Source organism: Bombus affinis, chromosome 16 (genome assembly GCF_024516045.1).
Source record: "Bombus affinis isolate iyBomAffi1 chromosome 16, iyBomAffi1.2, whole genome shotgun sequence".
NCBI lineage: Eukaryota > Metazoa > Arthropoda > Insecta > Hymenoptera > Apidae > Bombus > Bombus affinis.
Window position 1 is genome coordinate 8,263,464 of NC_066359.1, and position 13,587 is coordinate 8,277,050.

General features: G+C 41.5%; 1 protein-coding gene across 21 annotated transcripts in view; it reads right to left on the reverse strand.

The window, feature by feature from the left end:
- Nucleotides 1-13,587, reverse strand: part of LOC126925546 (polypyrimidine tract-binding protein 2) — a 417,994-nt gene that overhangs the window by 273,473 nt on the left and 130,934 nt on the right. Inside the window, exon 2 of one of the 21 annotated variants that reach the window (XM_050741196.1) lies at nucleotides 7,118-7,170. The exons of the other annotated variants lie outside the window; for them this stretch is intronic. The gene's annotated coding sequence lies outside the window, so the exon portion shown is untranslated. The remainder of the gene's footprint in view (nucleotides 1-7,117; nucleotides 7,171-13,587) is intronic. 21 annotated transcript variants of the gene reach the window in all.

Consider the following 13,587-nt stretch of genomic DNA (forward strand, 5'->3'; position numbering starts at 1 on the left):
TGTCGTCGAGTGAATCGTTATTTCCTGCCCAGAAGAGGACGGTGCTGCAGGCTCGCCAACGCCACGGATATCGGGTTCGCGAAGCTTTATCGGCCGCGCCGAGGGCGGCTTAATAATTTACAACGACAAGACGCACGCCCCTGTTATTGGCCCATAAAGCATCCCCGCTATGCTTCCACTCGTTCGCTTTATGCTTTCCTGCTACGACTCGGTGCGCGATAAGGGCGGATTGCCATGGAATTTTTGGTCGCAGCAACAGACCAAAGGTAATGTTATTTCTAACAAATTTCGAACAAAGATTTTCGTCCTCCGATGGTTATCGGTAATTCGATTGTAAATTTCTAAAAATATGTTCCGGATTTAGGGTGTTTCTCGCTTGGTCAGTTGATTTATTTTAGGGGCGAAGCGTCTCTATCGAAGACACAAAAATATCTTATACGTGGCGATATTCGAATTATGGTAATAAATATGGATTTTTCCGAGTTTCCAAATTCGTTCAAGCGCGCGCCTGTTTACGATAATAAATCTCTGTTATCGAGAATGTAAACGTAGAAATTTTAGTAGTCTACTGCAAATTATTACTATGATCATCTACGATCCAACGATGCTATCTAAGCGTCGAGCTTTCCTTCGTCTGCCACCGTAGAAACCCTGGCAAACGAAGAACAGAAGAAGATATTTATGCAAATTCATATTTCTCCGAATACGATCGAAGAACTGCAGCTTGGATGAAAAGTTACTTCGTCCATTAAATATCATGAAGGTTACTACATTTTGGATATTTTACATGATTTTACATAATTTTACATAATTTTACATAATTATTGCCTATATTCTCCGTATTTTTTCATCTCCAAGTTTCACCTAAATACATAAAAGTCCGCGGTCTATTAATAACAATTAAAAATTCAGGGATACCGTCGTATGTTATAACAACGTTCTCGCTTGTGATTTAATTACCATGAAATTTGGCTTCTGTTACCGGTCGAATCAATAATGGCCGATCGTAATTTGGCGATGATTACAAATGAAACGCAATGCTCGCGATACGAATTCGCGATAATGTTTTGCATTTACGGGAGGAAATAACGGGATGGTTTGTAATAATTCATCAAGATTAATCAAGCTCGGGGCTCGCCTGCAGCCCGGTTTATTTACAATTCGCGAGTTCGAGCTTTCATTAAAATTCGTAGGCTCGGCACACGCGAGGATCAGGACAAAACGGAAAACTCGTTTCGACTTCGTGTGCAGCTCGATGTGTGCGGGTATTGTTTCGAATCTATTCCTGAATTTACAAATGTCATTTCGCCTGTATAACGTGATTCCAGCCGGAAGATGGACAATGAAAACGTCGTTTGCCAGATTTGGCATCGCTGTCGTGCGTTATCTGCTTTTCGAGGGTATATTGTGAGCTCTAATTGTGTTACTAGTACCACGATTATGACGTTTATTGCTGCTATCTTTGTTGCTATTACAACCGCTGTAACATATTGCTCTCGCAATCGCAAAATATCGAAATTCAAATCGAAGAATTCCAATCCTCCCTTCTTCGGCAGAACTTTATTAGGCAAATAGATCACTTTATTTTTCTGTCTTTCGGTATTGAAAAAGGCTGACACGCGGCTCTGTACCTACAAATTCGACATACACGTACATCGATATCATGCCTTTCGCGCGATTACGACCCTCGTCCGTACCTCGCGTCGAGTTGACACATTTTCATTACTAGTTTGCTGCTTTGCTCGCTACTACAACAGCTTCGGAACGCAGCTAGACGCGCGTTGATTTCGACATCGATATTCGGCGTGAGCGCATGGAAGAGAAGAAGAGACGTTACGCTCTCTCTTCGCTCTTCTCTCGGTCGCGAGGCAAACCTAGGAACGGTAAGATGGAAACAATGAAATCTCGAACAACGATACCGCTGAGGAAGAATCTATATCTATACTTTCGTTCGATCGATGGTTTATCATTGTGCCAATTAGACGCACGAGGAACAGATCAAGTTGCGAAAATTGGAGACCGATGGGGGTTAAGACGGTTAAAATACTCTCGAATCTTGTTCACTTTTAGCTTCCCCGAGCATTTCCTTCCATTCTTTCTCTCTTTCAACTTCGCCGCGCTCTCCTACGAGGCATTCCGTCTTTCCCTTGTTCGCACGATCTACAATTTCTCCCCTCTGCTTTTACCCACAATCTATTAATTCTTCCCTCGTTACCGCGTCCGACTCTCGCTAACGTTCATCGATCCCTTCCTCGGATGCCCTGCTCTCACCAAAGTTTTATTACTTTTCTACCAATATATATATATGCGTGTGTGTGTGTGTGTGTGTGTACAATACTATAAATAGCAAAATCTTGTAAAAAAAAAAAAGGTACTAATTTTACGAATAAAGTAAAAAATATTTATAAATATATAGTAAATATATTTAAAAAATATTAACATATAGAAGATACTAATTTGTTCAAACAAGTTGAAAGGAAAAAGCTCCAACGTCTCTTCTTCGCCCCCTAAAAATTAAATAAATCTCAACAGATACAGCCAAGCGAAAGCCAAAAAACCTTTCGAAAAAGAAAGGTGGAAATGACAAAAGGAAGAAAGAAAAAAGACACGTAGATGGCACCCAGTAGTCGGGTGTGTTAATTGCTGACGCGAGGGGTGGCTGAACGATTTCAATTATTCCCACCCCTGAACCCTTGATCCTTTCGTCCCGTGTTCACAGATCTTGTTCACCGAGGCGGAAACGCGTCAGGGGACGGAAAAAGTTCCGAGATTTTAATTAGAAGGCTCTCTGGTGATCGCGTCGAAGATCAGAGTCACGGTACAAGGGTCGTCGCGTCGATGTCGGCGACGATCCGCGGGGGTGCAATATACGGAGACCGCCTCTGGCTGAATTCGCTCGTTTTATGCGTGTACTTTGTATCAGAAACGCTTGCAGGTGTGACGTATATACATGCACGTACATGAAGTGTCAAAAACGAAGAAAGAAACGAGGATGCTAAAAGGTGGCCATTTCTGGACCTGCTTGCGAACGAAATAATCGGAAAACGTTATCCTCGTAACCGTGGATCGGATGGAAACAGGCCTTTACACTTAGCTATGGAAATAGGCAATTCTATGAATAGTTTGAAATTGCAACTGGTTTTCAATTTAATCGAAACTTGCAAATTTAATTTACTTTTCTTTTACTAATTTACTAATTTTACTTACTAACTTTAATTTTCATGGGATAAAGGATCTATAAAATTTTACAAGACGAACGAGACAAGTTAATTTCCTGATCGTGCAAGTTGGAATCCTTTCCGTCTTCTTCGAGGAGTAAAAATGAGCATTAATTCTGCACGACTATGATCTCTTTCTCACCGCTTCTCCAACTCCTTCCAAATTTTCGAACGCAACAAATACATCACACATCTGGAAACTGTCGTACAATTTGCAAAAGTAACGAAATTACGTGGATAGAAAACGAAGGGGGTGGGGTGAAAAACAGAATTGTTCCATTCGTAGTGGAGCGTAGTGGGGGAAATAGCGAGGATGGCTGAGGGGCGGCGAGAGAGAAAGAGAGAGAGAGAGAGAGAGAGAGAGAGAGAGAGAGAGAGGGAGAGCGCATTCGGTGGGGTTGGAACGACAAAACGAGGCTGTGCAGGCTGGCCTGTGCGTGGAAATTTTCCCCACCTGTTGCCAAACAATTCCCATGGAAACGAAGTTATGGCCACGGTTTCCGCCGGATAAATACCGCGTGCATGCGCTCGCGCTCGACTACGGGACGACAACGTTCCCCTCTCTGACAAAGGGCCACCTGTCGCGATTGTTTGCCATCGTGGTGACTGAATTTCCGAAACAGGGATCGCTAATGTACCTAACTAATATACGCCAAAGTACCCCAACACTTACGCACGTCTCCTACGAACGCATTTTGAAATTATATCGGTAATGTTAGCAGACTATCGCGATTCATAGACTCGTATAGTTTCATTCTTGTTTCCGTCCTTATTCCATTGGCAATTCTTATTCCACTTGAAATCAGTTTGAAAATGTATACGCAAGTTGCAAGATCACGATAGTATTTAAACATTTGTTTAAATCGTACGAAATCCTACGACGTCCTTTTACAGCAACAGACTACTTATGCGAATATTCGAGAAACTTGAAAGAAAACGATGATAATATCGTTGGGAGAGTGCACTACCAGTGAACTTTGTACAGGGTAAATGAATCTCGATACTCGGTCAAATCACGCTTAACTTTTATTATACGCTTTACGTGGCTATTCACGTTGTATACTAATTTCTTGCTAAATATACGTTCGCGATAAATGACTCGCAACTTTTGTTATTAGTTAACGAGCTACAAAAGGGACTGCTCGATGCTGGTGGTTTTTCTCGTTCGTCGATATCAAATTCGAGATAAAACAGAGAAAATCAAAATTGCTGCTTAGCAAAACTCTCCTCTCTTCGTACCAACGATATGGCAAGATCTTTATAGTAAACGACAAATGCTAGTATTTAACAAGTGAGAAGAAACAAAGAATTAGGAAGAAAAAGGGGGAATAAATATTTACGGGAAAGTGACAACCGAGGGGATGAATCGAAACCAGCGAAACAATTTCGTTTTGCGAACGGGTAACGCCGTTTCCTCTTCGTCGAGGTTGGCAAACGAATCGCCTGGTGGTTGGTTCTCTGGGGTGCAATCGGTTATTTAGAATTTCACCGGCAACACGGCCCCATCGATTTCCCAATCGTACGCCAGTCCATCTCTTTCCTTCTTTTTTCCTCCACCACGATAACCGTTAATTGTACGATCGTTTGCGAATTAGAATACTAACAGCGTTGATCCAAATGAAAAGAAAAAAATTAGCCATGCGTCGAACAGACGAGAGAAGATACAACCCGCAAATTCAAAAGATCGCGCGTATTACGCAATTTTCTTTTGCTGTGTAAATTCACCGTAAAGGGGCGGCGAGATTGGCCCCCGAAAATCCAGCTATCTTTCTATTTTGCGTTATACAAACCGTAAAAAATTGAAGAAACGTTTCCGCATAAAAGTCATTCCTTTTAATTAAGACCGTCATTTGGTAGAAAGAACTTACCTTACTTAGCTATAACGGGAAATAGTTGGACTTTCGGGAGTTAATTTTGGGTTAAGGTTCCTCCCTTGCGACCAATATACGTTATGTCTGAGAAAAAAAGCAATTACTAAACCGACTCTTCTTCGAATATCGAATCGTAACAACAGACCTGCATCGTTTACCACTAGACTGAGAATTCGAATTAACGTTGTCCTTGTTTTTCAAGGTTACAGATTGAAATATAAGTCGACGGATAAGTAAGAAGAATAAAGAAAATGTTACTAGCGCGACCTTTGTAACGGAACGAAGGGCCTTTTATTTCGTTCGTGCGTCGTGGCAGAAAGGGAATTTTATTACGATTCTTCTGCCACATCATGCAAGATCCTTTATTTAGCGATCTTTATAAAAGGACCTCCGTTTTGTACACGTATTCTATCGTAATTTTACCGAATTTTATCACAGTTCCCTGTATCGCATATACACAAGATAAAGAATTCTTTATTCGAGGCTTTTTCCGCGGGCAAGGATTCTCCAAAGCAGTTTAAGGAAGTTGAAATAATCCATTTATAAGGTAACTTGATGAAGAACAATTATTATCTTTCCTCTACGAGAATTTCCCTATTTCAAATTTATGTTAAATACTTCTATTCGGATTTAACCACCGTTCGGTCGTACACGATTGTGAAAGCTACGAGTATTCTTTCTCTGTGAATTGAAAGAGTTATGACAAGACTTATAGTAGAGATCTCTCTCGTTTGGTCATAGACGTGGACGAAAAGCTGACAACGTGGCCGTCAGAGAGCGGAAATATCGGCTCTGGAATGGGAAAAGCGAGGAGAAAGCAAGCATCCCATCCCGGGTGTCGCGATGGCACCTTGGCTATTTTCACGGAGCAATTTCGTGTGGCGTTCGACGGCCGGGCTAATTAAATGTTTCGAAACGGGTCGCGCCAGGCAACGTAATAAAAGGGTGGCGTAATAGAGCGTAATTAAAAAACGGTATTACCATGGCGTTATTAGCGTAACGCGAGAAAAGAGCCGCGCTAATTAACGACAATTAATTAACCTACAGCGGCCGAATTAAACAACCCACGGAATTTTTGACGATACGTTGTTAACGCTCTCCGTTCGAAAATAAAATAATTCGCTTTAATCTTTTATTTCCTTCTTGCTCATTTTTATTTAATGCTCGATCTTTATATCGTATCGTCCCATAAGTAACGTCGTTTGTTCGCTCCAACCTTCGATGAAACAAATTCGTTATTTTAGTTCGAATCGACCGGCGCTTTCTACCACCTTTTCCATTTTTCGACCATCTTCTCGATCGCATTTTCGAAAAATTGCCAAAAAATCGGGGTTTTGAATTTCAAGGACTCGCTCGGTGCTGATTCTATTTGATTAGCATCGTCCAATTTTTTGCCAGTTAAAAAACACCTTTGACGTTTCCTCGCATTTACCACACGTTCGTCGTATAGTTGACAAATGCTTTTGAGAAATACCGATCTGTTTGCTTCGGACGCACGTTACACGGACGCTGTATCCAGAGAATACTCTTTAAGAAACAAAGGGAAAAGTATCTACGAACACGTCGGCGAAACACGATCCAGCGCGTTTATCTACAGTAAGATAAAACACGACGTTTCTTACGACTCGATACCCCTTCGTTTAAAATCAATATCGTCTTTCAGTCACTATACCGATCTATTACGTACACCGTAGATTCGAACGAAGGTTTAATTAACGAACGTTTGGATAACATTCGAAATTCCCTCTTTGTATTACAGTCGTTTACTGGCGACTGATAATCTACTGATTCTTATATCGGAACTTTTTTTCATTTTAGATTTTAATTCCCAGGCTTATGACCTAATCTGTTCTCGCGTTTGAGTACTCGACCTAGATTTTTAGGTGCCAGGATCATTAGAGGGGCAATTCTTCTTCATAGACACTGGAAGGGTCGTGTTTATGGTGATATACGCGAATATGCTCGGTCAGACCCTCCGTCGATCCCTTAACGGCAGGGATTCTTACGAAACTTTTAGCCTTAACTCACCAACTCGCCGCGAAAAGTCTTTCGGTTCCTCAGGAAACGGGGAGCAAACTCACCTGAAACACAGAAAAGGGAAAAAGTTAGAATCCACTGGGAACTATATGCAAAATAGCGTATCGATAACTAATTTTCGTTTTTCCAAAGTATTTCAACAGATTTTAATGGATGACAATTTTACTTCGATTCGTTGCTTCGCGCGTTATGTCGTTTAAAGTATCGTATTGTAAAACCATATTATTTGCAATTTCGTAAAAGCCAAATAAACCTCACAATTTCTAAAATCGTTGAAGCGTCTAGCTAGAGAGGAGCAGCGGTGAATGAACTAAATGGACAGAATGTTAATCGAAAAGGAGGTAAAACGGTGCGACATCGATGTCGCCGGGCGCCATTACACGCGCGTAACAGGTGCCGAAATTTCCGGCGCGTGTTTTATCAAAACCAGGGTCAGCCTGGTGTCGACGGGTGTCGCGAACGTGCCGCAAGAAGCAACCGCCGCACGTGCGTCAGCCTGTTAAATAAAACGCGATGAAAATCTCCGGCCAACCGGAATTCTCCGTTCAGAGTCGACAGTACGGCCACGCTCGCTGTTCATAATTCATCGGACGTTCGGTATTAACCAATAAATAATAACGAACGAAATAACAACGAAAAATATTATTCTTTCATAGGCGATAATCTTTAAAGGAAATAGAAAGACAGCAGTCTTTCCAATATATAGCCATTTATTAATACTTGGAAATTATGTAGGTAATATCGGAAAGATGTCGGGACGCTGCACAAAATCGAGCCTTCTCAACCGCATTTTTTATTATCATTGTCACGCGTTTCAGCAAGTACGTTCGCTATCGTTTTCGGAACAACGTCTTTTAGTTGCTCGATCGCGATTGCTTTGTTTTTCACGCTCTATTTTTAAGGAAATTCCATAGAGAGAGATCCGGTGCAATTACATCGGGCCACATAGGCGATCAGTCGTTGAGAATTACTTTTTACCATAAGACAATTGCTAAAACGAAAGAAAAGACGATGCACACGCGGAATAGCGACACTGAAAGTGGTCAGTTACGTGTCGTCTTTCGTCCCGTACTTGTAATCTTGAGTTATTTGGAAAATTCGTAGCACATTCGACATCGTATTGGAAGATTATTTATCATAAAAATTTCGGGCTATAAATTCCGAGATACATCGCATAAATTCTCTTTCAATTTCGTTATAAGATTTCTGTACAAGGGAACGTGACGTAAGAGCCATAATGCATATCATCATACGTATATATTCCCTCGAAAAAATTCGATTTCTCCAACTTAACCTCCATCATCGCTGCTTTCCCGCTTCCTTTATCCCCGAGCACACGTAGAATACAATACGGTATAGGATACGAGATATAAAACATTGTGCAAAATAACACGTAATTTATAACACACCCTAACAATCATAATGCACATCATCCCCATTATACCTAAAAGAAAAAAAAACCAACTTCCTCAATCCCTAAACAACATCTTCCGCCGATTATTATCTCCAGCGTCGGCAACCCCTTTCCGAAAACTTCCACCCCGAGCAATTCACCCCGAAATCTACAGACCACAAAGCAACCCGGCCATTACCCTAACGAGCAACCACGTCAGAACGCCCTCGGAGGAAAGAAAAACGAGTCTTCGTTCCCCGACCGAAAACCGTCAGACAAGACGGGGTAACTAGAAGAACGGAGTGAAAAGAAGAAGAACTTGTGCACACTTTGTACCCCTCCTAGCCGGAAGCGTTCCCTTTGTCCCGCGCGCACACGCTCCCAGGACAATTTCCTCCTTTTCCCCGAACTACAGTGACTGGAAAAAGTATTTGCTCCCGAGTATTCTTATTTTTCAACGAGACGTCCTTTTGATCAGGCTCTATATTTCATTTCTGCGATATCAAATCCTGGCAATTATACGAAAACGATTTTTTTATCTTTGCGAATGTTTCGGATTGGAATTTTTATTTGAAATAGACTGGTTTAAGCAGGGGCCAGGTTTTAAGACGCGCGAAAGCTTCCTAATATACAGGAGACGAGAGAAAGTTTAAACGCAAGCGCTGCCACGAATACAGAATTTTAAAAAACGGAATCGTATTTGACGAGGGCGGTGAATAAATATAACGCGGAGTCCAGAACGCACGGTGCATATACACAAATTTACTTGGCAACTTTAAACTTTCTCCCGTCAAATACTTGGTATGCAAATACTTTTTGCAGCCACTGTACAGGGGGTAGCTTCGACAGTCTACGAGACGTACAAGTCGTCGAGGAGATGGCGAGGACGTACAGAGACCAGAGGGCAAGTTGTCGTAGGTGAAAGCTGCAACTTTAACCTTCGACTCGAGTTTCTGCTGTATGTAGAAAGACAGGCGATACGAGGATGAAACTGGCTGGAAAGCTGAAGCGCGAGTTTTATTCGCTACGAGGTAGAGCGGAGTAAGATAAAATTGTCTCGAGTAAGTTAGAAATTCGGAAATTATGCCTAAACGACTACGAATAAGTCAAACATCGGCGATTCAAAGCGTCTCGCTAGCGTTGGCTATCGGACGTAACCTTAAGACGCGCCAATCTCGTCTCCATTCTTCGTCCGAAAGACGTAACCTAAAATTCGCGAGATTGAAACGCTAGGCGACATTCACAACGGAAGGACACCAGGCCGCGAAACACAGGAAGACAAATTTTCGCAAGTTCCGGCCGTATTAACGTAATTCGCGTCGGCGGCAGCCTTTTTAATTAAAAGTACCGCGCCGCCATTATCTCGCCAACTTATAATCGCGCCTATCCATCCCCACCCACTGCCCCTTTAACGCTACCTTTCATGCAAGTCGGCCTCTATTCGCCGCTCTCGGCTCCGTAATGAGTAATAATTCATATTTCTCTACCGTCGGTGGGCCACGAAAGAAAATAGAACGAGATTGTCCGCGTTTACCGCTTGAATAATATAGATCCTTGAATCGGCTCCGGATCCAACCGCCATCTTGCCTCGAAAGTTCAATTCCCGAATGAACCCATCAGTGTTTTCACGTGGCCACAGCAGGATTATCAATTATCGGAATACGCTTCTCTCCTTTTTCCTCTCTCCCCTTTGCCAGACGAGCGTACATTTTAAAGGGTAGAGTAATTTATTAAAAGACCGTGTTCTTATTTTGTTCGCGATTATGACGCGAAGATCGGTACAGAGTTAGGGAAGATTGCTTCGCGTTACTCTCGAAACTACGGACGAGATTTTATTAATTTTGTCGCAAGTTGTCATACGATCGTTTGGCGAGCGACGAATCGAGAGGAAAAAAGAATAGCTTCTTCGAGTAAAAAATTCTTCGTTTTCTCGCAATCGTAACGATCGACTTGTCTCGCTCGTCTCTTTGAACATGAAAAAAAAACATAGTACAACTTCTACGACGATTAACGCGCTAAGAAGCTTTAGAACGGATGAAGAAGCATCGTGAGATTGTGTTTACAGCATCAATTGGCCATTTATTACGACAATTTGCATCCTCGTTTCGCTAGCAGAGACCATAAATTCTCGCCTTTCCACCAAATAACGACCACTTTCTAAATTCCGGAACACTTTGTTATTTATAGAGGAGAGGACAGTTCCTTTAAACTGTGGAGCCAAAATACAAACACGCGCTTCTTCTACGAGTCTACGCGCCTATTCTGGTTTCTTCCGAACCGTGTTTAAACTTCAAAGAGACTCGTTGCATCACGTTGCACTTCGAGGCAGTCGAGCGACCAAATATACTTTATTTGGTATGTAAATGCTATTTAAACGTTTGCATATTTTTATACCTCGCCAGGGAACGTGACGAAAAGAATAAATAAAAAGAGAATACGACAAAGACACTTTATTACAATAGACGATAAATTTAGCTTCTTTACCGTAGCACGAAATTCGAAACTATAGTAGAAACTTACGAATTGAAAGAGCTGTTACGGCTTAGACGCGTGTTACGTCGGAAAAGTATTTTAATAGAAATTGAAACTCGTTGAAAAATGACAAATCGATAATTTTAGTAAAAAGTATTTCTCGTACCACTCGTAAGTACCGCTCGTTCGCGTTCCATGCACGGATAACTATGATAACCATACACGTAGTTAAGCATAAACCGAGCAACGCGCCTTATCAACAAAATTCCAATGTCAACTAACCGAAGTAATCGCAATCGGAGCTGCTGACTCCAGTGGCCGTAAGGAGGAATCGAATAAGATCGTTCGAAGGACAACACCGTTCTTCGAAGAAGAAAAAGATCGGCAAGAGTGAAGCATCGAAGACGAAGAAAGAGAAGGTGGTCGTGTCTCGAATGGAGGGGACACGGCTGGTCGTAAGAAAATTTGCATACCGATGAGTTTGCAACCTGGCCAATGAAGTTTCAATTTATTCATAACCGTCAACCTTTTGAAGATTCGTTATTAACCGTATGCCAGATGTAATCCCGCGGGAAACTACCGAGGCAGCGAAATATGGAGATGGTTACTAAGAAAAGGGAGAGCGACGAATTGTAAATTGCAAGTTTGTTCGTCGACTATACGACTATACGATTTACGTCTGTCAACTATGCTAAATCTAGCATACCTAAAGTTAGATTTCTTTCTTTCTGCTATCTAAGTGCATTAAGCGAGTATATGTTTTCGGGATTCAAACATTTCGCGAGAGAATGACGTCTTCGAAAGAGGCGGCACTTTTGAACTTTTTTCCGATCGATTCCACGGCAAACAGAGGTTCTTCGTTTCTCTGGCCACGAGAGGATAAAGTAGAATGCTCGTTCGTTCGCTGGCGGTAAGGAAGCGCCCGAAGAAAGAGAAATTCCATACCGACTTGGAACATTTTTTTCGGGAAACCAATTCTTTGGTTTGCCTTCGAGAGGCAACGTACCGGATAAAAATTGTTTTCGTAATTACGAAATGTACTTGTATTTGCACTACCTCCGATATTTATAAAGACTTTTCGTTTTTAAATTTTTAAATATTCAATCGTGAATATTACAATAACGTTAATAATAATAAATAAAATTGAGAATAGAGATTAAAAATTCCATAAAGTAACTTAACATTCTAATTCGTTAAACAACTCATTTACGTTGAAGTATCTGGGATGTCTTATTTAATAAGACGATGTAAAATATCCTCGGTAACTTACATAATAATATAAAACCGAAAATACAGGAAGAACGAAGAAGAAAGAAAATCGATGAATAGAGAGCAGCTTGGTGAAAAAAGAGAGGTTGAGAGAAATGGAAAACAAGGAATGGATCTTAGAGACGAAAAGGGAGCAACAGGAGAGAAATTGGCGCGGAGAGCGTGGTTTCATGGGAAAAGGGGATTGATGTAAGAGGTGTGAGTCGCACGGTGGCGGAAATTTAGCATAAAATTACATAAGAATGGCGGGCGGTTAACGAGAAGCGACCCGACTGGACGGGACACCGGGATGCGCCGATTGTAATTCAAATCGCGACTTAGTATGTGACGGTGTACACTCTGCGGCAAAAGTACAGGTCGTTCGAATTAAGCAAAAATTCTTCGCTATATTAGCCCGTCTAATATATATGATATAGTCGCTTGGCATCGATAGCGACACAACTTAAAAAATGTAAATTTCAGCGAGAGGACTTTTTAAATTTTTCCAGTCGCGCCATTTATCGTCCCCGAATACGGGTGCGTAATTCCTAAAACTAGTAGCACCAAAAAACCGAACGAATGAGCGAAGGAAGAATCGAAAGGAATTAAAATAGAAATTAAACGATCCGAACAATCGAAAAAGATTTAAATGGTCATATCGAAAGATTAATCTGCGATACTTCCTGCTGTCAAAATGGAAATTCTTTCTTTTTTGTCTTTTTTTTTCTCCTTTTTTCTTTTTTTAAGCTTTAGACATGGTACCACGAACAAAGATAGTAAAGATCTGGCTGCCTACGTTCCCATAACGCGATGGGGAGTTTAGATAGTCCGAAGATAATCACCGGACTCGACAGCTTGCCGAGAACAATGGAGACTACGAAATCCCTCTGTTGGAACTGGTAGAGCACTCGCCTTGACCTTCGCTGGTCAATGTTTTACTTACAATCGCGTGTACTACGTTGAGAGTGTCGGGACCAACGGCGATGTGATTGTCCTCTGGCGAAGGACACGCCGGATGTTGGTGCATCGCGCGGGAAATTGTACATTTACTTGCGATTAAATATTTAACTCTCTCAATTTGTATCGATCGATCGCAGACAGAATTCAGAATTTCACGACCGACGCGCGTATCTTCTAGATTCTAAATTCAAATATCCAAGTGTTTTCAAGTCTGAAATTCCACGTTCAATTTCCGAAATCGCACTTTCTATCGTCAAATGTCCGCGTTTAATTCGCAAATTTCAGTCTTCGATTTATAAATCGCAAATTCCAAACTTTAAAAGCTCGATTGCAAATATTCCAAATCCCGAGTCCCAAATTCGAAATATTCGCATAGCTTCGAATTCCA